Source organism: Stomoxys calcitrans, chromosome 1 (genome assembly GCF_963082655.1).
Source record: "Stomoxys calcitrans chromosome 1, idStoCalc2.1, whole genome shotgun sequence".
Taxonomy (NCBI): Eukaryota; Metazoa; Arthropoda; class Insecta; order Diptera; family Muscidae; genus Stomoxys; species Stomoxys calcitrans.
Window position 1 is genome coordinate 71870858 of NC_081552.1, and position 26528 is coordinate 71897385.

Sequence of the window (26528 nt, forward strand, 5' to 3'; positions counted from 1 at the left end):
TGACCCAATGGTTGAGTTAAAATAAACTACTTTCGAATAAAATTGAAATTTATATAGCGCTGAAGACAATTTTATTCGTTTTTAGTTCATGCATTCCTAAAATATAATTAAATCATATGAACTTCGTAATGGTTCAACGTTAAATAAATGGAACTAATGGATGAACAATCGTGAAAGATAACTTGAACAGAATTCAATACAATTGATGAAATAAACTGTTCGAAAATTTGACTGTGTGTTAATACATCTGTACAAACATTTGCAAAATCTCTGTTTCTATTTCGTTCAGTTTTAACTAATACGCATGTAATAATTCTTTTAACTGTAGATGTACTATTTATTAATATATTTCGAATTTTTATTTTGCTAGTGCATATAAAAATGCTAATTTTCAATGACTTAGTAAAAATTCGCAATTGCCAAAAGTCGCATGGGGTTAAGCAGAAGTTCCGTTACGCCATATCTGCAATATTTTATAGACTGTTGAAAAATAAATGAAGGTGTTCCGTATAGATGTATGTCCGTGTGTGATTAGCAGTATAAATCCTTACCAAAATCATTTGCGTTAAAATGTGCCATAGCTGCATAAATTGTATTTCGCATTTCAATTTTAAAAGTTCCTGCAAAAAAAGTAAAATAAAGACCCGAATAATTTTTAGTTTGTATACCCTCCGCTATTGGATGGGGTATACTAATTTTGTCATTCTGTTTGTAACACATCGAAATATGCGTCCAAGACCCCATAAAGTATATATTCTTGATCGTCAAGACATTTTACGTCCATCTAGGCAGGTCCGTCCATCTGTCCGTCCGTCCATTTGTCTGTCGAAAGTGCGCTAACTTTCAAATGAGTAAAGCTAGGCGCTTGAAATTTTGCACAAATACTTTTTATTAGTGTAGGTTGTTTGGGATTGTAAATGGGCCAAATCAGTCCATGTTTTGGTATAGCCATATAACCGATCTTGGGTCTTGACTTCTGGAGCCTCTAGAGGGCGCAATTCTCGTCCGATTTGGTGTTTTGGCCTCACTTCCAATAACTCTGCTAAGTAGAGTTGAAATCGGTTTATAACCTGGTATAGCTGCCATATAAACCGATCTTGGATCTTGACTTCTTGAGCCGCTTGAGGGCGCAATTCTCATCCGATTAGGCTAAAATCTTGAAATTTTCCACTATACCATCGCAGCTTATTGAATTTGTTCCTGCAATTGTGTTCGGAGACGAGAAAGAAAAACATTATGGGAATAGAAAGAAGAGATGGATAGCCTAACTCGCCAAATTTACCTTGGACAATTCATTTCATATTTTTGCACTATTTAATTTTTTTGTTTCTTTTTACCGCGCACAACTTTTCTTTGCAAATTCGTACATCAGACTGATTGTGCGACACGGGGATGCTTTGCATGGTTCCAGCTGTTACCTGTGTGTGTTGCTGACGCCGATTCGTCGGCAGCACATGCATCTGCATTTGTAAAAGGCGGATTTGTCTTTTTAATTAAGAATTTGTATCAATAATAAACATTTAAATGTTTATAAGGGCATTTTATTAAGGGTTTCTAAAATGAATCTATTGTCCTATACAAAGTGAAGGCACAAATCAAACGCTCTTATCTTTGTTTGTATGTTCCTTATAGACTCAGAAACGGCTGAACCGATTTTCTTGAAATTTTCACAGATGGTGCATAATGATCCCGTGGTGAAAATAGGGTACTAAATTTTTTGATATCTGAAGGGGGGGCGGACCCTCCCCCTTACCCTAATTTTCAGAAACGCCATATCTCGGAGATGGGTGGTGCGATTTAAGCGAAATTTTGTGTGCCCTCATATAGTACCCTATATGAGGGTATCCAAATTTCGGATGGTGTACCTAGGGGGGCCGCCCCACCCTAAAACCTACCAAACATATATTTAGACCAATCACGACAATATGGGACTCAAATAAAAGGTAGTTAGGATAAGAAAACGTATCTGATATCCATTTGTCGAACCAAGTGCTAGGGGGACCATCCCAACCCCCAAAACACCCCTAGATCGGACATATTTACCGATCATGGCAATATGGGACTCAAATGAAAGGTATTTGGGAGTAGAATACGAATCTAATATCCAAATGTGGGACCACGTTTCTGGGGGTCCACCCCTTCCCCAAAACACCCCCCAAACAGGACTTATTTACTGACCATGGGAATATGGGGCTTAAGTAAAAGGTATTTGAGTGTAGAATTAGAATCTGATATCCAAATATGAGACCAAGTGTTTGGGGGGCCGCCTCTCACCAAAAATTTCCCCCAAAGGGGACCCATTTACGACCATAGCCACATGGGGCTCAAATGAAAGGTCTTCGGGAGTAAAGCACAAATCTGATATCAAAATTCGGGAGAAGTGTTTATAGGGCCACCCCACCCCCACAACACCACCCAAATAGTAAGTATTTGCTATTCCCAAATAGGACGTATTTGCTCACCAAGACAATTTGGTTCGTAAAGAGAGTGGAACTAAATATTCATAGTTTTTAGGGCCAATAACCCAAACCGGACATATTTGCTCACTGTTGCAATAAGGAGTTTAAATGAGATTAGAAAACGAATTTCATATCCAATTTTGAGGGCAATGGCAATATGGTGTTCAAATAAATGATATATAGATATATGAGAATAGAGCACGTTGCTGATATATTTGGGTGACCACCCTAATCCTCAAAACACCCCTAAATCGGCCATATATACCGACCATGTCAATGTGCAGCTTAAATAAAAGGTATTGGGGGGTAGAGCAAGAATTGATACCCACTTTCGGGACCAATTTTCTGGAGGTCAACCCCTTTCCCAAAATACCCCACAATCACCAATTTTTGAGTGACCATCGCAGAATGGGGCTCAAATAAAGGTATTTGGGAGTAGAATACGAATTTGATATCCAAATTTAGTACCATGTATTAAGAGAATCACCCCTTCCCCAAAACACCCCGCAAAGGGTAAAAATTTTCGACCATGCCAATATGTGGTATTTAAGATAAGAAAACGAATTTGATAACCTATTTTGGGCCATGTGTTTGGGGGACGCCCCATCGTGTAAACTCCCCTAAGCCAATGGCAATATGGGGTTTAAATAAATGGTTTTTGAAACCATTTATTACATTCAAACTTAAATTCGTAGACCAATAAAAATCATATGGGATTCGGACAAAGGCACTATGTTGTTAAATTGTTAGTCAAGCGATATACTATTTTCGTAGCATGGTATTTCACTAAAAGCTCTTTAATTGTCGAAAATAAATATTCCAAGGAAACTTTTATTCCATATAAAGTAAAACAAGGCGCAGCGGAGCGGGCCCGGGTCAGCTAGTATTATTATATTCTACGATTTGAATCGATTGATAATTGCAAGGCTGAAAAGTAATTTGTTTAAAAAGCACCTTCATTAAAGACAGGTTTGGAATTACTAAGCAGGTAATGGATTTAATCATCTCTGTTACAAAATCTGTCAACCTAGGTTTGTTTTAACAAAATTTTAAATTAAAACTTGTATTTAAATTAAATTTATTCAATAGTACTCAAATTTGGGAAATTCGTAAACTATTTTGAACGAATATTTCTTCAATTTGAAGAATATAGGTTTGTAGCAAGCGTTAAACTCAACATAATAACATATTTATATTGGGTAAATAAAAACGCAGTTTGCTATAGAAAGATTTAACTTGTTGAGGAGAAACTTGGGTAAGTAAAATGACTTCCCAAAACCAAGTTTATGAACTATTTACGACTAATTACAGATGAGTAAAACTGATTAAAAGTATGAAATTTTTCTTGGTTTTTATCAAAACTTAACCAATTTAGAATAAAATTAGCTAACTTATTTGGAATAAGTATTTTACATTATTTTAGGTGCGCCATTTTTCTGAGTGTGTCAAGTAAAAGTATGCTAAGTTCGGCCGGGCCTAATCTTGGCTAACTACCACCATGGATTCTGCTAACAATTTTCCCTTGTTAATTCAGTTTGTATTTGAATAATTTTGAGACAATCAAATGGGCTATAGATTGAGGCTTCTATGATCTCAAGGTCATATCGGAGTATCGGTTTTTAAGGGGCTGATATCTATCAGTGAACCTATCGGGGGAGGATTCGTTGCGCACTTTAACTACCAAATTTCAGCCAAATCGGACAAAAACTAGGGCTCAAATTGGGGGATTGGGCTCAAATATGGGGGCTATGTTTATATTGTACATATATGTAAATGTATGAACCTCTCTGGTTGGAATTCGACATAACTGTTAGAGGGCATTATTATACTTCATGTTCCAAATTTCAGCAAAATCGGTTTATCTGTTTATAATACTTAACATGAATGTTAAGATCATACTTAACATGAATGTTGAAAGTCAGGACAGAAGTCTTTGTGCAAATTTTCAGCCAAAAAAAATTTCGAGCTAAATCCGGAGATCGGTTTATATGGGAGGCTATATCTGTTTACATACCGATTGGGATCATACTTCGCATGGATGATGATAGTCGGAATTTTATTGGAATTTAATCTTTAGAAAAAATCTCATAGAAATTTCATCTTTAAAGAACATATTATCGAAATTTGCCTTTAGATAGCTTTTTAATTATTTTAGTGATAATTAAAATTTTTAGTTTTCCGTATTTATCCTGCATATCTTGCAATGGATATTTAAACCCAGTAAGGAAGGGCAAAAGTTGGGCGGTGTCGACTGTATAATACCCTACACTTAGTACAATGTGGGAGCCATATCCAATTCGGAACCAATTTTGATGGACCTCCGCGGTTGTTTTCAGATGGGTTATTGAACAATCCCTATAAAATTTCGAGCAAATATGCTCAAAGTGTAATAACTACGGTTGAAAAATGACAATATTATTGCTAATTACCCAAAATCTGTCGAACATATATATGGGAGCTATATCTAAATCGTTGTGCAAAATTTTGCCAAGATTGGTCAATAAATGCGCTTGCTGGGGCTGTAGATATTGAACTCGGGCGATATATATGAGACCATATCTAAATTTGAACCGATTTCCATGAAATTTATCAGTAATATCGTGAGTCATAAGAAAATCCTTCCTGCCAAATTTCCAGAGAATCGGTCTACAAATGACCATTTTATTGCATTATTACTACAAATCGGACGAACATGTATATGCGAGCTATATCCAAATTTGAACCGATTTTTTCCAATTTCAATAGGCTTCGTCTCTAAGCCGAAGAACAGTAGTTTGAACAGTTTGAAAGCCCAGTTCAGGAAAAGTTGGCACATGAACCACCTTAGAAACGTAAGGATGGCGAAAAAGTTTTAAGTACATAGTTAAAATTTCTTTGTATAAATTAAAACTAATCTACCCAATATGGCCAGTATTGGACGGCAAACGGCCCGCAATAAGAAATATCCATGCAAAATTTCATGCGGACAGCCTCATTTTTTCCAATAGTTTTGTTTTGTTTTGTTTTTATAAATATTTCGAAGTGTGTCTGTTTGCGCTCTTTTATTTTGATCCTTCGAGATGTTATAAACGGAATAAGGAGATTTGGAAAAAATGCACTTTATAGGATGCACCTCCTAGTTCTGAGCCCAGTAACGAGATTCTGAAGTCCGCTTCTCGGGCAAAGGCCCTCGACCCCCTAGCGACCATGAATACCCCCTTGGGGGGACCTGCTCCCTATTGTTGTCGTCGGCGCTACCCAGGTATGTGGCAATCACATGTTGATGCCCTCAGGAGTAAGTTTTTTCCACCCTGAGTAAATGCATGTGAGCAACGTCACTAACACCAACAAACACTCAGTTACAATTAGAAGTTTGGCGATCGGGTTTATTTTGCGTAACAAATTTACTTGTTGCACAGCGACTGTGGTTATGCTCCCAATGGGCGTCCCGAAATGTAAATTTTCCCTAGATGAAAAAACAAGTTAAGATGAAACGAACAAATTTCGGCAAATTTTTATACCCTCCACCATAGGATGGGGGGTATACTAATTTCGTCATTCTGTTTGTAACTACCCGAAATATTCGTCTGAGACCCCATAAAGTAAAGGGTGATTTTTTTGAGGTTAGGATTTTCATGCATTAGTATTTGACAGATCACGTGGGATTTCAGACATGGTGTCAAAGAGAAAGATGCTCAGTATGCTTTGACATTTCATCATGAATAGACTTACTAACGAGCAACGCTTGCAAATCATTGAATTTTATTACCAAAATCAGTGTTCGGTTCGAAATGTGTTCAAATTTTGACAAATTTTGTTCAGCGATGAGGCTCATTTCTGGTTGAATGGCTACGTAAATAAGCAAAATTGCCACATTTGGAGTGAAGAGCAACCAGAAGCCGTTCAAGAACTGCCCATGCATCCCGAAAAATGCACTGTTTGGTGTCGTTTGTACGCTGGTGGAATCATTGGACCGTATTTTTTCAAAGATGCTGTTGGACGCAACGTTACGGTGAATGAACACATTTCGAACCGAACACTGATTTTGGTAATAAAATTCAATGATTTGCAAGCGTTGCTCGTTAGTAAGTCTATTCATGATGAAATGTCAAAGCATACTGAGCATCTATCTCTTTGACACCATGTCTGAAATCCCACGTGATCTGTCAAATACTAATGCATGAAAATCCTAACCTCAAAAAAATCACCCTTTATATATTGGGTTGCCCAAAAAGTAATTGCGGATTTTTCAGGTCGGCCAAATGAAGTTCATGATGACCAAATCAAGGCATTAATCGAATTGGATCGTCATGTAACTGAGCGTGAGATAGGAGAGAAGTTAAATATACCAAAATCAACCGTTCATTATCACATAAAAAGACTTGGACTGGTGAAAAAGCTTGATATTTGGGTACCACATGTATTGAAAGAAATTCATTTAACAAACCGAATCAACGCTTGTGATATGCACCTTAAACGCAGTGAATTCGATCCGTTTTTAAAACGAATCATAACTGGAGATGAAAAATGGATTGTTTACAACAAAATTAGTCGAAAACGGTCATGGTCCAAGCATGGTGAACCAGCTCAAACCATTTCAAAGGCTGATATCCACCAAAAGAAGTTTATGCTGTCTGTTTGGTGGGATTGGAAGGGTGTGGTATATTTTGAGCTGCTTCCAAGGAACCAAACGATTAATTCGGATGTTTACTGTCAACAATTGGACAAATTGAATACAGCCATCAAGGAGAAGCGACCAGAATTGGTCAATCGTAAAGGTGTCATATTACACCAGGACAACGCTAGACCGCACACATCTTTGGTCACTCGCCAAAAACTGAGTGAGCTTGGCTGGGAACTTTTGATGCATCCACCATATAGCCCTGACCTTGCACCATCAGACTACCATTTATTTCGATCTTTGCAGAACTCCTTAAATGGTAAAACTTTCGGCCATAATGAGGCTATAAAATCGCACTTGGTTCAGTTTTTTGCAGATAAAGGCCAGAAGTTCTTTGAGCGTGGAATACTAAATTTGCCAGGAAGATGGCAAAAGGTTATCGAACAAAATGGCAATTATATATTTGATTAAAGTTAATTCTAAGTTTTATTAAAAATGCATTTACTTTATTTTAAAAAATCCGCAAATACTTTTTGAGCAGCCCAATATATTTTGATCGTCGCGACATTTTATGTCGATCTAGCCATGTCCGTCCGTCGGTCTGTCGAAAGCACGCTAACTTCCGAAGGAGTAAAGCTAGCCGCTTGAAATTTTGCACAAATACTTTCTATTAGTGTAGGTCGGTTGGGATTGTAAATGGGCCATATCGGTCCACGTTTTGATATAGCTGCCATATAAACCGATCTTGGGTCTTGACTTCTTGAGCCTCTAGAGTGCGCAATTCTTATCCGATTGGAATGAAATTTTGCACGACGAGTTTTGTTATGATATCCAACAACTGTGCCAAGTATGGTTCAAATCGGTCCATAACCAGATATAGCTGCCCTATAAACCGATCTTGGGTCTTAACTTCTTGAGCCTCTAGAGGGCTCAATTCTTATACGATTTTAATGAATTTTTGCACGAAGTATTTTGTTATGATATCCAACAACTGTGCCAAGTATGGTTCAAATCGGTACATAACCTAATATAGCTGCCATATAAACCGATCTTGGATCTTGACTTCTTGAGTCAATAGAGCGCGCAATTCTCATCCGATTTGGCGGAAATTTTGTACAACGGCTTTTCATGACCTTCAACATGCGTGTTTAATACGGTCTGAATGAACATATCTCCCAATTTTGCTTCTTGAGCCCCTACAAGGCGCAACTCTTATCCGAACGAACTGAAATATTACACAATGACTTCTACAATGTTCAGCATTCATTTATGGTCCGAATCGGACTATAACTTGTTTGTTTTAATATGGAGTTTCAACGCGAAAACCGAATATAGTATCGGCCTTATATTTGCAATAAAAATTAAAATTGAGTTTTCATAATCTACTCCTAAATACCTTTCATTTTGTACCTATACTGCCTAGGGGTAAAGGGGGCCCAAAATCCTCAACATCCCGTAGGTTCTTTCCAAGCCAAATTTGTATGTATTTATTTTTACATATTCGTAATCTATTCGCCTAGGTTGGGTATCTACCCCAATTTTTAGAGGTGGGTATAAAATATAGCATTTACAAGTGGCCGGAGTCGACTCCGGAGTCTGAGTCGGAGTCGAAACAGAAGTACTTGTTTCAAGTTTCAGCCAAATCGGATGAAAATTGAGAGCTCTGGAGGCTCGAGAAGCCAAAACCGGAGATCGGTTCATATGGTTTTAAGACCGATACGAATCATACTCGTCGCAGATATTGAAAGTCATAACAGAAGACCTTGGTTCAAGAAGAAACTTGGTTCAAAATTGAGGCTCCTAGAGGCTCAAGAAATCATACCGGGGATTGGTTTTTATGGGGGCTACTATATCCATATATGAACCGATATCGTCTACTTGAAATCTCCAACGACATATATCAAAAGAAGTATCGTTGAAAAATTGCTAGCGGATATCTCCATGCGTCTTAACTCTACTGTGATTTCGAAAGACGAACGGCGGTTATGGCAAGATCGACTCGAATGTCAAGACGACGATAATATATATTTTGAGGTGTTATAAAAGAAAAATGAATAGATTAGTATACCCCCATCCTATGATGATGGGAATAATGATACATAGTGGTCTATGAATCTCAGGTCGCAACCCATCAGCCGAACTGGTTTCGTTAAATTTGCACGCCAGTACTTTGCAGCCTTCAGTTGGATCTTCCATTTCTCTTACATGATATTCTGACGGCTCTGTTACGATGTCCTTTTAGAGCGCGTCCATTTTTCGAAGAAAAAATAAAAGAAATTTTAAATTTCTCAATAAAAAAAATTGATTTCGAACTTCTTCATTTCGCCTAAGGTCGATCACTCTACTGGAGGCACCATTAAGGTCGCGACTCTACCAAAGTCAGTCGACTGTAAAGCTCAATTCTTTAGTTGACCATAATGGTCAATTCTGTACTAGAGTCAACTTCAAAGGTCAATCAATACATTGAAAGCGCTCATATATTTATATTAGACCGCCCCATCCTATAAAGGAGAAAAGTTTTTAGCAAATAGAGAAACGCATGCACTCCATTTTTAATCTTTTTATTCCATTAAGCAAATGCGAAATATTATGGCGATCGGTGAAGGTGCCGCTTTTCAGTGCTTTCAAGTGTTTTCTCAGGAATCCAGTTGAGTATTTAAGGTCCTAGCATGAAACTGTTAAACCAAGTATACTTTTTTATGGAATTTATGACAAAACCCTAAACTGCAGATGCACCGCTACTATGTCTGTGATAAAATGTGCAGTTCGACTCAGAAATTTCTGCTGTTTCGGCTTAGCAATATCCGTCTTTCCGCTTATACTTTCTTTGCTGGCATTCCGTCTGTCTTTTTTTTTTGCAACTAAGGTGGAGATCGCATTTGTTATCAAATCATCACGAAAATTTCCATATATAACTTTTCTTTAGCCCAAAGACAAGTGCTATTAGTTTTGGCAAAAATCGGTTCAGATTTAGATATAGCTCCCATATATAAAATTCGCCCGATTTACACTAGGATATGACCCAGCCAAAACCATTTTCTCTTCCGAATTTCTATTGGGTTGCCCAAAAAGTAATTGCGGATTTTTCATATAGTCGGCGTTGACAAAATTTTACATAGCTTGTGACTCTGTAATTGCATTCTTTCATCTGCCAGTTATCAGCTGTTACTTTTAGCTTGCTTTAGAAAAAAAGTGTAAAAAAAGTATATTTGATTAAAGTTCATTCTAAGATTTATTAAAAATGCATTTACTTTCTTTTAAAAAATCCGCAATTACTTTTTGGGAAACCCAATACACCGACAGGGGTAGTGTTCGTTCTTAGTTGTAATTCTTCATTTGAAATTCGGTTTGCTCAGATTTTGCTGGTAGCTATGGCAAGATTCAAGTTGTACAGTCATATAATAAGATAGATTTCAAACTGTTGTTGAAGATTGTGACTTTTGTATTATGTCTGGAATGTCACGGCATCTCCAAACTTTGTTGAGTTTAGGAAAGGTGCTTCTAGCCTTGTTGATTTGTTCGCGGATGTCTGCTTCTGATCCTCCGTCCTTAGTAATTTTGCTGTTGCGATGGGAAAAGTTGTCAACATTTTCAACTACATGGCCGTTTATAGTAAGCGGTTTCAAATTCGTTGTCCTCATTAACTTTGTATTTGCTATGTTTCTTATCAGGCGTTACTTTGGCAGCATTTTCATTCAAGCGTTCCAATTTTGCCTTTATGTGTTCAAAGCGGTGTGCAAAGAGGCATATATCATCCGCGTAGTCGATGTGTCCAAGAAAGTCGGATTTCAGTTGTTTCTAAGACGGAGTCCAACAAAATCAGAAATAGCGTCGACAATAGGATTCAACTCTGCTTCACTCCTTTATCGATCCAAAACGCTTATAGAGGTCGATTATTCTTCATTTTATATAAAATTTTCTTTATCTGCTCGGGTGTACTGGGATTTGTGAGAATCGATATCATCCACTTTGTCTTATATCCATTTACTATTAGATCCACATTCACAGACTTCCTTTCACTCTTGCCCAAGGCTGCAGGTTCTACTTATGGTGTCCCACACGTAATATCTATATCAACGGCATAGGCGAGAAGTATGAGGTCTCTTGTGAGTAGTATCTCGTTTTCTCCAGCGGGATGTAAATATAAGAGATCGAACGATAAGCTGTCTCTCTGGCTTAAACCTCGCTTGGTATTAAATGATTCAGAGAGGTTATTTCCTATTCTTACTGAGCAACGTGTATCAGCAAGAGCCATTCTGCAGAGTCCTTTTAATTTTGCTGGGAAACCAAACTCAGACCTTTGAACATATAGGGCTGTCGAAAGCTGCTTTGCATTTCGCATCGTTGTAAAATTCTAAGACGATTTAACGATGTCCGTTTGTCTGTCCGTCCGTCAGTTGTAATCACGGTACAGCCTTCAAAAATTTAGATATTGAGCTGAACTGTTGCTCATATCAGTATTTCTTCAATACGCAGGTTAAGTTCTTGAATAGTTCAAACCGGATCATATTTGGATATAACTGCCATATAGACCGATCTGTCGATTTAGAGTCTTAAGCCTTTAAGATCCGCATTTAAAAACCGATTTCGCTGAAATCTGGAACAGTGAGTTATACTAAGGCCTCCGATATTCAGATCAAATTTGGTCTGTATCGCACCATACTTAGATATAGGTGCCATATAAACCGATCTAACGATTTAGGGTCTTAAGCCCACAACAGGAGCATTTTTTGTCCAAACTCACTGTGATTTAGAACAGTGCGTTTAATTAGACCCGTCGATATCCAAACCACATATAGTCCATATCGAACCATATTTAGATGTAGTTGCCATAAAGACCGATCCGCCGATTTATGATCTTAAGCCCATAAAAGCCACACTTATTACCCGATTTCGCTGAAATTTAGAACGAAACTGAATGTGGTCCAGATCGAACCATTTTTTATGATGTGGGATAACTTTGGGGGGACGAAATAGATGTCAAACTAAATAAAGAATTTTAAAAATTTGTACAAAGTCTTACCATTTTTTGACCACAGTAGTAGTGCAGCTGCAAACTGTCGGCTTCTGTTCCATTATTGTTCTTCAGCCATAATAACTGTTATAAACTCATTGTGACTAGGCGGCATAAATTCAACCCTCATCAGGGATTGGTTCTGTGGTACTCTTGTCGGCGCCTCAATCGGATAGCAGTGGGGTTGAAAAACTTGTTTGCAATATCCTAAGGATTTAATCTGTATCTGTTACAAGATTGCCTTCTTAGTCTCTGTAAGATGATGTGCCAAAGCTATCGATTTAATGTTTAATTCTTTGAAGGAATTTCTGGACTTCATTCCGACTCCACAACATCTCAATTGGCCTACACGATGTCCGGCTTTCGACGTACAGTGTAAGATCGCATGTTTTTCGGTACGCCTTAATATATGGGAACCCTTGTTCCAACACAGAAATCCGAACTAATATTAGTGTCCACAAAGGTGGGTTATTGGACCAATGCCTCAACCACTATAAAGACATGTGAATCTCGTGGCATATGTTAACTCATTACCTATAATAGATGGTAAAGATATCTACCCTAGGAAGATATCACACCATAGTTGTGATGATGGGGGTAGTCAAGATAACCCAAAGTCAATCAGAACAAGTAAAAGCGAGCTAAGTTCGGCCGCGCCGAAACTTGGGAACTCACCACCATGGATTCTTCTAAAATATGGGAGCTATATCTAGTTATAGACCGAAATGGACCGTACTTGGCGCAAAATGCAAAATTTCAGCCAAATCGGATGAAAATCGCGGCTTGTAAGGGCTCAAGAAGTCAAGTCGGAAAATCGGTTTATATGGGAGCTACATCATGTTCTTGACCGATTTGAGCTGTCTTTGGCAAAGTTGTTGAGAGTCATAACAGAACACCATGTACAAATTTCAGCCATATCGGATGAAAATTGCGGCTTCCATAGGCTCTAGAAGATAAATCGGGAGATCGGTTTATATGGGAGCTATATCAGGTTATACACAGATTTTAACCGTACTTGGCACAGTTATTGGAAGTCAAAGTACAACACTATATACAAAATATCAGCTAAATCGGATGAAAATTAAGGCTTCTAGGGGCTCGAGAAGTCAGATCGGGAGATTGGGTTCTTGACCGATTTGGACCGCACTTGGCACAGTTTTTGGAAGTCATAATAGAACACTATGTGCAAAATTTCAGCCAAATCGTCAAAAATTTTGGCTTCCATGGGCTCAAGAAGTCAAATCGGGAGATCGGTTTATATGGGAAATGACTAGATTAGTAAACTGCCATCCTATGGAGGTGGGTATAAAAATTACTTGGTATTTAAGATTCTATATGTCACCTTTTTTAACTATAGTTAAACATTAAAATGATATACTTGTTAGATGACCTTTTATGTCGATGGTGTATATGAAATGCAAAATCCCATTGATTTAGAGATATGTCCAATTACTATGTCTGCTCAATAAACATTTATTTTAAAATTTATTTAATACCGGCCCGTAAACTTGCCAATGTTGGGCGCCACTTTTACTTGTTGTCTCTTAACCCTTTCTTGCAATCAATTACAATCCCCAGAAATAAAATAAGTATAAAAACAAGTGATTCATTCTTACGACTTACTTTAATATCAAACATAAACCGCTCCACATTAGCTCAATTATGCCAATTAATTTTAATCTCTGTAATTGAGAATATTCAATAGTGCTTCATCGTTGCTCTTTGTTATTATAGATATTTTATAAATTTTCCAATTTTCATCAGAAGGCCACTGTGGCGGAGAGGTAGGCATATTTGAGATGCTTCCATGCTGTTCCTTTATTGAAATGTTATTGGAGAAATTTGCACAAACAATGTAAATTTCTATAGAGGTGAATATTTTATGTTTTTTGGGGTGTGAAGGCGTTATGTATTTTATGATCAATCATTGAAGCACATTTACAAGTTTATATTAAATGTTCACATGAGCAATCACAAATAATTCTTCATACTATATTCAAATATCAGTGTTTTTCACAAATGCATTTTTTCCACTAAGACATTGAATGCTTATCAATCCATCAACTTTTCTATTGTTATACCTTTGCAGGCCAAGAAATGTACAGGCATGAATTCAATTAACATCAATGTTCATTTTCACAAAACTAAATGCAGCTTCAAAGTAGGTTTATTTGACAGATTTCCTTTATTGAACTGTCAAATAAACCTACTTTAATGCCCCTTTAAGTTTTGTGAATACCGGTGTAAGAATTTCTCTCGTAATGTTGTAGGCAATTCGACAAAGAAACAACTTTAAATGTGAAGGATCAAAAATTTTATTAATTTAAATCACCCACTTTTTCTAAATCTTAGACAAAATCGCTTTCCATACATTAAAAATCGTTTTCATGATCTCCCCACGTTGGACGCCAGTTTCACTAAACTAAATGGCTTTGAAGATAACGAAATAAACAACGAAAAAATCAAGTACACCTTGAGATTTACTACAACTTATATGCCCGAATAAGGAAATAATCTTTTCAGACAAAAATCTGACCACCATAACAGATTCAATCTCTACATACCAACAATAAGAATATTTAAAAGTGCTTCATCATGAAAGCAAATTACAAAAATTTGAATTTTCAAATGAGCCACAATGCCTGGAGATTTTTGTTCATTGTTTTATTTGTTCACTTGCTCGTGTCTCAAACATGCTTTGCATTTAAAAAATAGAAACAGAAACACTTGAAATCTCACAATTATGATGATGACTAATTATGGTGACCAGTAGTAAAAGAGCAAATAAATTTCCAAAATAACAACAACAACAAAAATGTGCTTAAAGTGTGGTTGCCAATTCATTGTATGAAAAAATATACTTTGTTTCTAAACTGACTAAATGAAAATAAAAGTGAATAGTGTTCAACAAGAGTTGAAAGCAAAAATGACATACATTTTTCTCAAACAAAAAAAACCAAGAAAACAACAAAGTTTTAACCTTTCCAAAGTGTTTAACCATTAATAATATATTCGTTAAGCGAATTACAAAGTATAAGCCATAAAAACCCGACAATAAAAAAAAAGATATCAATAACCCAACAAGTTTTTCTAGAAACCTTATGAGAGCAAAACGTATCAAAGCCACCCATCTATCCCATAGCAGACGGATAAAATTGTATGCCAATCTCTCTGCATTGGATGTGGAGGTCTATAAAGTGAAGTGAAGCAAACAAGTTTTTAAATTGATTTTTTTTTCGGTGACATTTTTTTCAGGCTATTTTGTTTACAACAAAACATAAAATCCTTAAAAATCAAGTGAAAAAAAATCAAAAATTGTGTATAAAGGCCTACATATAACCACAAAAGGCTAAGAGACAAAAAGTCCACAATACAAAAGAAAAGTCAACCTTATACATCAGACATCCATTGGATATTTGGCTACAACTCGTACAAACAAGGAAGCGTTTATAAGGCTGGCTACAATTTTCCTTGTATGCTGAGACAAGGAAAAACCTAACTATCCAAACAATCAAGTCAATCCAGACATTCAGACATCCAGCCGTTACAGCCAATCAGCGAATTTAAGCAACTCCGCTCTCGACCCAACAAAATTATGGATGGATGTTACATTACCACACACTAAAGACAAGACCGTTAAGACAGCCACCGCAATCACATTTTTTGTTGCTGCAAATTTTCATTTGATTTCTAAAATATTGCGAATTTTTCAAATTGCGAATTTTCCTTCATTATAAAGGGGTAAGTGGAATTTATTTATTTCTTGCTGATGATGACGTTATTATTGTTATTTATTGTCTACCATAATGTTGCTGTTATGTGAAAAATGATTTCATTTGATTACAATTTAAAAGTGAAGTCATATACTTGTGCAACCTACCCGTAAAGTTAAGTTTAAGTGATTTATTGTGAAATATTTTTAAGGAGTTTCAATTAAGGCTGTTTCTATTCATAGATTAAACGAGTACAAATGCAATAAGTTCGGCCGGACCTAACTAGGGATGCCAAGTTGGGACGAAAAGTCGACTTTTCGACTTTTATCAAAATAACAAAAGTCGATTTTTCGACTATTTGACTTTTCGATTTCATAGAAGTCGACTTTTGACTTATTGTCGAAAATGTCCAAAATTTTCTAAATAATTCCTATAAGTCTTCGTGGACTTTTCTTCTTTGTATTTCCATAAAGGGGAGTTGTTAGGAGGAATTGTAAATGCTATTTTAAAGCCAATATGGCTTTTTGCAGAAGTTTCCACATTCCCGTTTACTTTCCCCTTTTTTGTAATTGAATAAAAGCTTTAAATGGTCTATATAACCTAGCCGACTTTCAACTAGTGTTACTCTGAATGTTAAAACCCAAGTAGAACATCACATTTTGCGTATTGCACATATGATTAACGAACTTTTATTCTCTACTACTTCCTCTATAAAGCCCAAAAGAAACACAAAATTATCTCTATTCTATCAATGACTTTCTATTCTATCTAGACTTCGCTAAATTCGCTACAAAAATGTCTATTTGTGAAAGGTACCCTTATATGGGAGCTACTTCAAAATATTGTTCGATTCGTCCATGGATTGGAATTTACTTTTACCATGCCGAGCTAAATTTTAGACAAATTGGAACAAAAATTTTGGTTTCGGAGCAAAAATACCGAAAATTGGGTACGTTAGAATAGGACCTACAGCTAAAGTTGAACTCATATAGACTACATTCGCATTTTATAGGCTTAATATTTAATCTCGGACTTTAAATGCGCCCTTAAGGAGCTGAAGATTTCAAATCTGGAATGCAGTCATTACGGGTGCAATGAAAAGATATAGTCCTATACAGCCCATCCTCGAACGAAAACGCTTAATGGATAAAAGGTACATTTGTGCCAAACTATTATGCTTAATCTTATACTTATAAGGACGTAATTACTAAAATTTTGCTTGGATATAGCACGATTTTTTTGTTTACCATCAGAATACTGCTGCCGAAAATCATCAAATCGATTCAACCATGTAATGCTATTACCAAGTTTTACCTACCATTTAAATGTTTAAATAATTATTCAATTTACAAATAAATATTTATGGCAACAAGAATAAACCAAAGAGCGATGAATCGTAGAACTTGAGGAATAAGTACTCAAGTGCATCTCAGAAAAATTAGAAACAATTCTTACTTGGCAGCAACATAAGCAAAGCAAAATTTGTATCTCTGTGCAGCTTTTTTTCTCTGTACAGCTTTCCTTTCGACTTCAAAGCGATTATTCAACTTTTTAATCGTTGAAAGTCAATTTCGAATTTTCGACTTTTTAACACAAAAAATCGACTAATCGATTAGTCGAAAGTCGACTTTGGGATCCCTGGATCTTACTTTGAATACCACCACCTCGGATATACATATGTACAAATTAATCACATTATGTCAAAACCAGTGTCGTTCAAATTGGAACTAGCAGATTTTAGTTTTCTCTGGATTAACATTAAAATCCCTTGGCCTAGCCCAGTCGTAATCCATCTTCAAGACCCTTTAGGTCTTTATGCATAGCTGATACGGATCCTTATCCCTTAGTAGGATGATAAAATCGGCTGCGTAGCTGACGGCTTCAAATCCCTCCTCAGTTAGCATCTGTGTTAGGTTATTTATGGTGAATGGGTAATGACATTTTCTGATTTTAAGATGTCAAGATCCCAGACCGGTTTATATGGCAGCTATATCAGGTTATGGATGGATTTGAACCATACTTAGCACGGTAGTTGGAAATCATAACAAAACACGTCATGCCAATTTTCAGCCAAATCGGACAAGAATTGTGCCCTCTAGTGGCTCAAGAATTCAAGATCCAAGATCAGCTCATTCGTCAGCTACATCAAAATATGGACTGATATGGCCCATTTACAATTCCAACCGACCTACGCTAATAAAAAGTATTTGTGCGAACTTCAAGCGGACAGACGGACGGACAGGCGGACGGACGGATATGGAATCGATCTCCCGATTTGACTTCTTGAGCCCTTACAAGCTCCATTTTTTACCCAATTTCGCACGTAGTCTTCTGTTACGACCTTCAATAATTATGTCAAGTACGGTCCAAATCGGTCCATAACCTGATATAGCTTCCATATAAACCGGTACTTCGTTTTGACATCTTGAGTCCTTGGAAGCCGCAATTTCGCCAAAATTTTCATGTAGTGTTCTGTTACGTTTATCAACAACTGTGCTAAGTACGGCCCAAGTTGGTCAATAATCTGGTCCCATATAAACTAATCTCCCGATTTGACATATTGAGCCCCTTGGAGCCGGAATTTTTTACTAATTTCGCTAAAATTTTGCACGGTTATAAACCTGTTATTGCTCAAATATAAACCGACCTCGCGATGTCATGTCTGGAGTAGAGGTGTGCACGTGAGTAGTAGTGTTCCGCGTGAGTCACGAGGTTCGTGAGTGAGATCCAAATCTAATCATATGATTGTGCGTGAGCGCGATTGAATTAAAATTCGACTCACAAGAAAATCACGAACCACGATATATTACGACTTAGGGTTGATATTCTATTCTGCTTACGTAAAAGTCGATAAAAATTTTAATTGTTTCCCGAGCGAAATTTAATAGTAATCAAATGTTTTTGTTTCCATTCTAAAACGCGTTTTTATGCCCACCGCCGAAGGATGGGGATATATTCATTTTGTCATTCCGTTTGCAACACATCGATATCTCCATTTTCGACCCTATAGATTAAATATATTCTTAATCGTCGTAAAAATCTAAGACGATCTAACCATGTCCGTCTGTCTGTTGAAATCAAGCTACAATATTTGAAAATAGAGATACTGTGCTGAAACTTTGCACAGATTCTTTTTTTGTCCCTAAGCAGGTTAAGTTCGAAGATAGGCTATATCGGACTATATCTTGATATAGCCCCCATATGAACCGATCCGCCGGTTTAAGGTCTTAGGCCCATAAAAGCCACATTTATTATCTGATTTTGCTGAAATTTGGGACAGTGCGCTGTGTTGGGCCACTCGGCATTCTTATTCAATTTTGCCAGGATCGGTCCAGATTTGGTTGCCATATAGACCGATCTCTCGTTTCGTCCCATAAATGGCGCATTTATCGTCCGATGTCGCCGAAATTTTGGTTAGTGAATAGTGTTGGGATCTTCGATATCCTTCTTCAATTTGGCTCAGATCGGTCCAGATCGATCTCTCGATTTAAGGTCTTGGGTTCATAAAAGGCGCATATATTGGCCGATGTCGCCGAAATTTGACACAGTGACTAACATTAGGCTTTTCGACATTCGTGTCGTATATGCTTCAGATATGTCTTTATTTGAGTACAGCTTCCAAAAAAACCAATATTTTGTTATACAAAATTGAACAATGACTTGTATTTATTAGACCACTCAATGTCCGTGTTGAATTTGGTCCAAATCGGACCATATTTCGATAAAGCTTCTATGGGGGCAATAATTATGTTTTTTCACCGGATTATGACGAAAGGTGGTTTACATATATACCCGAGGTGGTGGGTATCCAAAGTTCGGCCCTCCCGAACTTAACGCCTTTTAGCTTGTTTTATCTGCACTTATTGTTTTATATATTTTTTCGCAAATAAATAAAAAATACTAACCATTTAAACCAATGAAACAGAGAAAAATTATGCCAGCAATGGTAGCCATAATGGTTTCAAGGGTTGCTAATATAATTTGTTTATGCCATTGTCCTCACTTTAAGCAGAGTACTACTTTTTCGACTACATTTGCACAAGAATATTGTTTTTCGTCGTGCGTGAGTAAAACTTTTGTCTCGTGAGCGTGAGTGAAAAATCGCTCACGTGCACATCTCTAGTCTCGAGCCCCTGAAAGCCACAATTTTTGCCCGACTAGGCTAAAATTTGGCATGTAGTGTTCTATAACGACTTCCAACATTTGTCGGTCTTTAACCTGATATGTCTCCTATATAAACCGAATTCCCGATTATCTTTGTTAGGTTCCTAGAAGCTTAAATTTTTGCGTGATTGAGCAGAAATTCGGTAGCTAGAGTCAGATTATGCACTTTAACTAAATTTGTTTTTATGTGCGCATTTATAGCAGAATTCATGGTGATGGGCTCTATCACATTTTCTACGCTTTGATTTTATCTACCTCAAAGTTCACATCAGCTTTTCAGTTTTTCTCATGGCTTTCTTTTTCCCCCATGTACATAGAATGAGTGCATCTTTAGCCTTAAATTAACTTTTTTTGTGGTCCACCCAAGTTGAAATTCAAAAAAAATTTTTGTTTTTAATTGTGCATTGACTATTAGCATAATTTTGTAATTTTTTTTAAATTTTTCCAACAAAATTTATAAACGCTTTTTTTACCGCACATGCATTAAACCCTCAATGCATTTTGCTCTGCTATCTTTTGCACCTCTTTCCATCGGTCGAGGTGTCCGTGACTATTTTTTTTTCCGTCCGACTGCCTGTTTGTCTGTCTGTCTGTCGCGGTGATGTACTGTGAACAACCTTGACATTGGCGTTAACTTTATTTGTGCTTGCCGCTACATGTATGTTTTTTTTCGGTTTCTCGTGTAATGAATGGATTTGTGGAAGAGTGAATGAACACTGAACCATCAGCTCGTAACCAAGTGGCACAGGTGGCGTTGGTGGTTGTTACTTGAAATTCAACGAAGCATGAACTATTTTGTTTTTTTTTGTGCCATCATAAAAATTAAGAGGCCTCAAGAAAAGCCATTGCTCGTATCCAGCAAGCTATTAGCTAATATAAAATAAACTCCATCATGGATGAGGGAAGTAAGGGTACCCAAATCTTATGTGGTACACTAAGGTTGACGTTTTGGTGGGGTTCTTTTGTTCTACCTCCTAAACATAAATCATAGCAGTGAACTAGATGCCTATCGTCATCTGAGTAAAGAACAATGTGTTAACTTACATTCACACAAGGTACTTCTTTAAGTGTTTTTTCTTCCACTACTTTAAAACTCTATGCGTTTACTGTAAGGAGTAGAAATATTGCAAAACGAACTTTTCACAGGTGAAGAAAACAACAAAATTAAGGCATTTTTGAACAAGCTTACAAGAAGAGAAGATGGTTTAAAGGTTGAGTTTTTTTTTGAAATAGAAAAGGGTAATTGTATTTGAAAATACTGCTCAGTTGCAAACTTTGAAAAGAAGAAAAACTCGTCTATAGTAGAACCGTTATTTGTACCGTTGAGAAGAGTAAAAACATCTCAAAATTCTTCGCAAGAATATCTCTTCGCCCCGTAATAGAAAGATATTAAAGGTCTGCACAAGCCGAATTGAACGATCGCTTGACAGCTGTGTGACAGCATGCCAGTGTCCTGTTAGGTCATGCCATGCAAAGTAAACAACAGACCACAGGCCATCCCAACTGCATACTACACTTACAAATGCATGCAGCCAAGTCCAAGAGCGGCATTGCATGCAATAACAGCGACGTGTAGGTGACGATCATCCCAGGTAGATCATAAACAAAACAGCATGCCGTGAAAAGTGTTTTGTTGTCATGGGATATTTCAAACGAACGGTTGCAAGAATAACAAGTAAGAGCGTGCTAAGTTCGGCCGGTCCGAATCTTATACACCCTCCACCATGGATCGCATTTGTCGAGTTCTTTGCGCGGTGTCTCTTTTTAGGCAAACAAACAATAATGGATATGAATTGTTATGCTATTTATCAAGTCGTAGTCCGATTTGGACCAGTAATGAATTGAATGTTAAAGACTGTAGTAGAAGTCATTGGGTAATATTTCAGCCCATTGGGATAAGAATTGCGCCTTTTTTGGACACAAGAAGCATAATCGGGAGATCGGTTTATATGGGGGCTGTATCAAGCTATGAATCGATTTTGACCACATTGAACACATTGAACACATATATTGAAGGTCATGGGAGAAGCCGTTGTACAAAATTTCTGCCAAATCAGATGAGAATTGCGCCCTTCAGGGGCTCAAGATCCCAGATCGGTTTATATGGCAGCTATATCAGGTTATGTGCCGACTTGCGTCATACTTAGCACAGTTATTGGAAGCCATAGCAAAACACCTCATGCAAAATTTCAGCCAAATCGGATCAGAATTGCGTACAAAATTTCAAGCGCCTAGCTTTACTCCTTCGAAAGTTAGCGTGACAGACAGACGAACGGACATGGCTAGTTCGACTTAAAGTGAAATTTCACTGTCCAATGGCATTTGCTGTTGAATTAAAAAAAGATATTGGTATGGCGATAAGTTCGATAACTGTTAATATAATGCTAAAACAATATTTTTTGCAGTAAAAACTTAGTGATTGACAAATTTAAAAGAATTTTTATACTATAAATGTTGTAACTAGCAAATATATGAAATCTCATCAAAATCGAACAATGCGATCGATGGGTTGATTTCAATGGGTTAAATATTTTTATTTAAATCAATTTATTGAACAGAGGCTAACTTAGAACGTGTCTAAAAATACAATTACTAATGTTTTTTAAATACATGGCTATTTGCAATAGATCGCAAAACTCGCACACATTCTACATCAATATGGTACCATAAATACTGCAAAAATATATAATTGCTTTTCAACAGCTATTTGCAGTACCATAAAAATCCTTAATTACAAAATTAGGATAAAGGTTTCATTATTCCTTCACCCATTTTGTCAAATGTTCGTTTGTAGCTATGCCATGTTGCTGTGAAAACATTGAATGGCATTGTGAGTTTTTCGGCATTGCAGCACATGGCACTGAGTTGTCGCGCAGCCCTCATGGCATGATGTTGGATGATGATCACATATCGTAGCAATGCAAATGTTTTCGACAGTTGGCATTAAAACAGAAAAATGTCACACTTGCAGGCCTTTAATACATATGTATTTGCATGGCTACGAGCCTTTCAACGGATGTTAAAATACATATGTTTCTAGTGGAGCGTAAATCCAACAGCTGAATTGGTTCAATATGGTACTAGCATATTGTCTGCTATTGAAATCTTGCTCTGTGAAGTGGATGTGACAGGCTCCACTACCCGACAGGAGACTGGACTGCAGAGGTTTCTAAAGAAGTCACCTCATTGGGGTCTCGATGACAAGACCAATCCCATTGCATTATCTCAAGACTAACATTTGAGCAGATCATTGCAGTTCTCTGCCAAAAACATACGTGCCCCAACGAGAGGAAAATAAAATGACACCTTGCTCAGGATTTTGATCTTAGATCCATGGTTTCTTAGGCAAATTTTCTTAGAATTCATCGTTGATTCCGATTTTAATAACCGCTATGTCGATTAAAAAAATTGACCCACTCTCAAGTACATCCTTGTAATGAATACCCTATCCCATAGTGACCTAAGGCGAACAAGGCTGAGGTAAGTATAATCGTCTCCAGGTTCGACTTCATTTGTAAATTCCACACTCATGGGAAAAAGCCTGCTGGTAGCAGCAAACACTGTCTGCTAGCTGTTAGTAGTTAATTTCACTGCTATTCCAGCAGTAGTTCTGCTGTTGTAGCTAAATGTTTGTAATTTCCGACCAGCGGTATGATTGCTGAAAAGTCTGTTGTTTGCTGAAAAATACTGCTGCTTAATTTATGATGATGGGTTGTAGGAAGGAGAGAAAACTAAATAAAATGAAAGAGGTGATTTTAAATTTTTGAAAGGATTGCCCGATCGCAACCAAAAAAAAAAAACCTAAAAAAGTCCAAACCCTACAAAGAATATTACTTTACATTATATTATAGTCCCATGCACACATATTGAGCATTCAAAATGCGCATTAGCATGCTAGAATATTTTCATATTGTTTCCAAGACAGGACACATTTTTTGCTGGCTTGCTTATCTAATATCTGCGGCTTGCTTATCTAATATCAATGAGTGCTCTCTAATTCAAATGTAAGCTATGGAACAAGCAGGTGGTACAAGATGTTACCTTTGTATCAGAGCTTATAAGAGAATGGATATGCAACTGGGAAGTGTTGGATGACCACAACTTCTCTGATCATCTTTATATTATTTACAGCCTTGGAGAGGATGCCACAGATGTGGTCCCTCGGCTAAACAGAAGAAAGGCGGATTAGGACTCTCGCTTGTGTCAGCATGTCGGTGCCAAGCTAAAGGACAAACAACGACCGCCATGGCGGACCCCAGAACTGGTTGGTCTAAGGGAGGGCAGCAGAAAACTCTTCAACAGGGCGGAAGCCACAAGGGCACCACACGATTGAGATGTCTATAAGGCTAAGTTAAGAAAATACAAGGGTGGACTGAGAAAGTCTCAGAACAAATACTGATTGAAATTCTGCAGCTCTGAGGTCCCCAGGCAAGAAAGATCCAATCCTGAAACCTTTTACGGTGGGATATACTCAGAAGTCAGGGAATGTATGGACAATGTCTAGTCTAGGAAACACTAGAACAACCCGTTGATACACATATACAAGCTGTGTTCGATAGGCCGGCTCCTTGGCTTAGGGAGATATACTCTGCATGTGTCATTATGTCGTATATACCTGTGGGATGAAGGAACACAAATGTCATTTTCATTCCAAAAGCAGGTAAACCTAACTACACGAAGGCGAAAGATATTCGTTCTATTACTCTGTCATCCTCTATGCTGAAGACTCTAGAGAGGTTGATAGAAACATATCTTAGAGCAGAGATTCTTAGAGATCGCCTGCTCGGCAACAGCATGCATATAGTAAGGGCAAGTGCACTGAAACAGCCCTACATAGGAGGCAATATACAATGGTATCATTGATGGTGAAGGTGTAAAACCGGCGTCAATCATGAAGGAGTTGGAGTTTCAAGGCATCTAAACTCCTGTAAGAAAGAATATTAATAGCTTGCTTACTAAAATATGTATTACGGCATTCTTGGGAACTGTAGATCTGCAAAGATGGGATAGTAGAGGTGTATGGCTGGTATATGGCAACTTATTATTGTCTCAGGAAGGAAAAGTGTAAAGTGATCGTGTGTGCTGATGACGTTGCTATTACGGTTAGGAGAAAGCTTCTTAGAGCTAAACTGCAGGAAGCTCTACATGCGACAGCAAAGTGGGTTACCGAAAGTAGACTAGGTGTTAATCTGTGTATGACAGAAGTAGTTCTTTTCAGCAGGAGATACAAGTTACCTTCAGTGTCATCTGTCTCCTTGACAGAAGTGAATGTTCCATTTACTGAAAGCGCAAAATTACTGGGTACTTTGCTGAACTTAAAATGAAGCTTCCAAACGAAGCTATTGAAAAAAAAATAAGTAAGGCAAATCTTGCCCTATAACTTGGCAGTACTAGTTGTTCCATTTACTGAAAGGGCATTATAACTGGTATATTGCTGGACAGAAAATGAAGCTTCAAATCGAACCTCTTAGGAAGAGCAAGAAAGGTAACTCTTGCCCTATAGCCCTGCAAGAGAGCCATTGGCAAAAGTTGGGGGGTTTAATTCGCGCATCATGCCCTGGGTATATACTATAGTTGTCAGATGTATTAATGCTATATGGTATTGTGGTCTGGTGGACGGCGCTTCAAAAGTTCACCAACAATTCAATACTTCTGCCTGATCCGCTTTTTGATTAAAGGTATCACTATTCCTGGTAGAACCAATAGGAATGTAAAAACTTTTCCAAAAATATATGTCGCAATGCAGCACTCCGTTCCGACTCGGCTATAAAAGGAGGCCCTTTATCATTGAGCTTAAACTTGAAGATCAATCTGCCAAGAAACTGTTTGTTCACTTTAAGGTTTTTGGGTTGGCCTACAATAGCCGGTTGTGATATCCAAGCCAACTATAATGCCATCACACTTTTACGCTTGTACAATGAATAGTACACTGACAGGAACAGTTGGCCCAAAATTTAAGATTTTTCGTATGATTTTAGCAATGAAAACGAGCCAAAGAACCAAAACTTTAAAGTAATGCGAACTTGACCATACATTCCAAATTTTGATCGCTGATTGATTCTTATTTAACTTCATAGATGACTGACCAATTATCATTTTTTTAAATTTTTTTTTAATTTTAGTATCCTAACCAAAAAATTTATCATTTAAAGATGCTCCTATTTGTAAGGCTATTTTGCATCTTTTATCACGGCTCACTGCTGTCTTGTCCTAAGGTAAATTTCCTAAATTTCCATGATATTTTGAACATCATTTAAGATTTTTGTCTTTAATAACAAGACGTAAATTATTGTATTTTAACGCAAATTATTGAATTTTATTATCAAAATGCGTGCTCTGTTAGGATGTTCAACGCGCTAAAATTGTGTTCAGCGACGAAGCTTATTTTTGGCTCAATGAGTACGTAAATAAGCAGAATTGTCGATTCTGGATTGAAGCTCAGCCAGAAGTATTGCAAAAGCAACCAATGCACCCAGAAAAAGTCACAGTTTGGTGCGGTTTATGGGCTGTTGGCATCATTGGACCGTACTACTTCAACGATGATGCGAATCGTAACGTAATTGTGAATAGTGAGCGCT

General features: G+C 37.2%; 1 protein-coding gene across 4 annotated transcripts in view; it reads left to right on the forward strand.

The window, feature by feature from the left end:
- Window positions 1-26528, forward strand: part of LOC106090085 (uncharacterized) — a 503676-nt gene that overhangs the window by 18208 nt on the left and 458940 nt on the right. For all 4 annotated transcript variants that reach the window (XM_059363743.1, XM_059363736.1, XM_059363740.1 and 1 more), the window contains exon 2: window positions 15329-15814. The gene's annotated coding sequence lies outside the window, so the exon portion shown is untranslated. The remainder of the gene's footprint in view (window positions 1-15328; window positions 15815-26528) is intronic.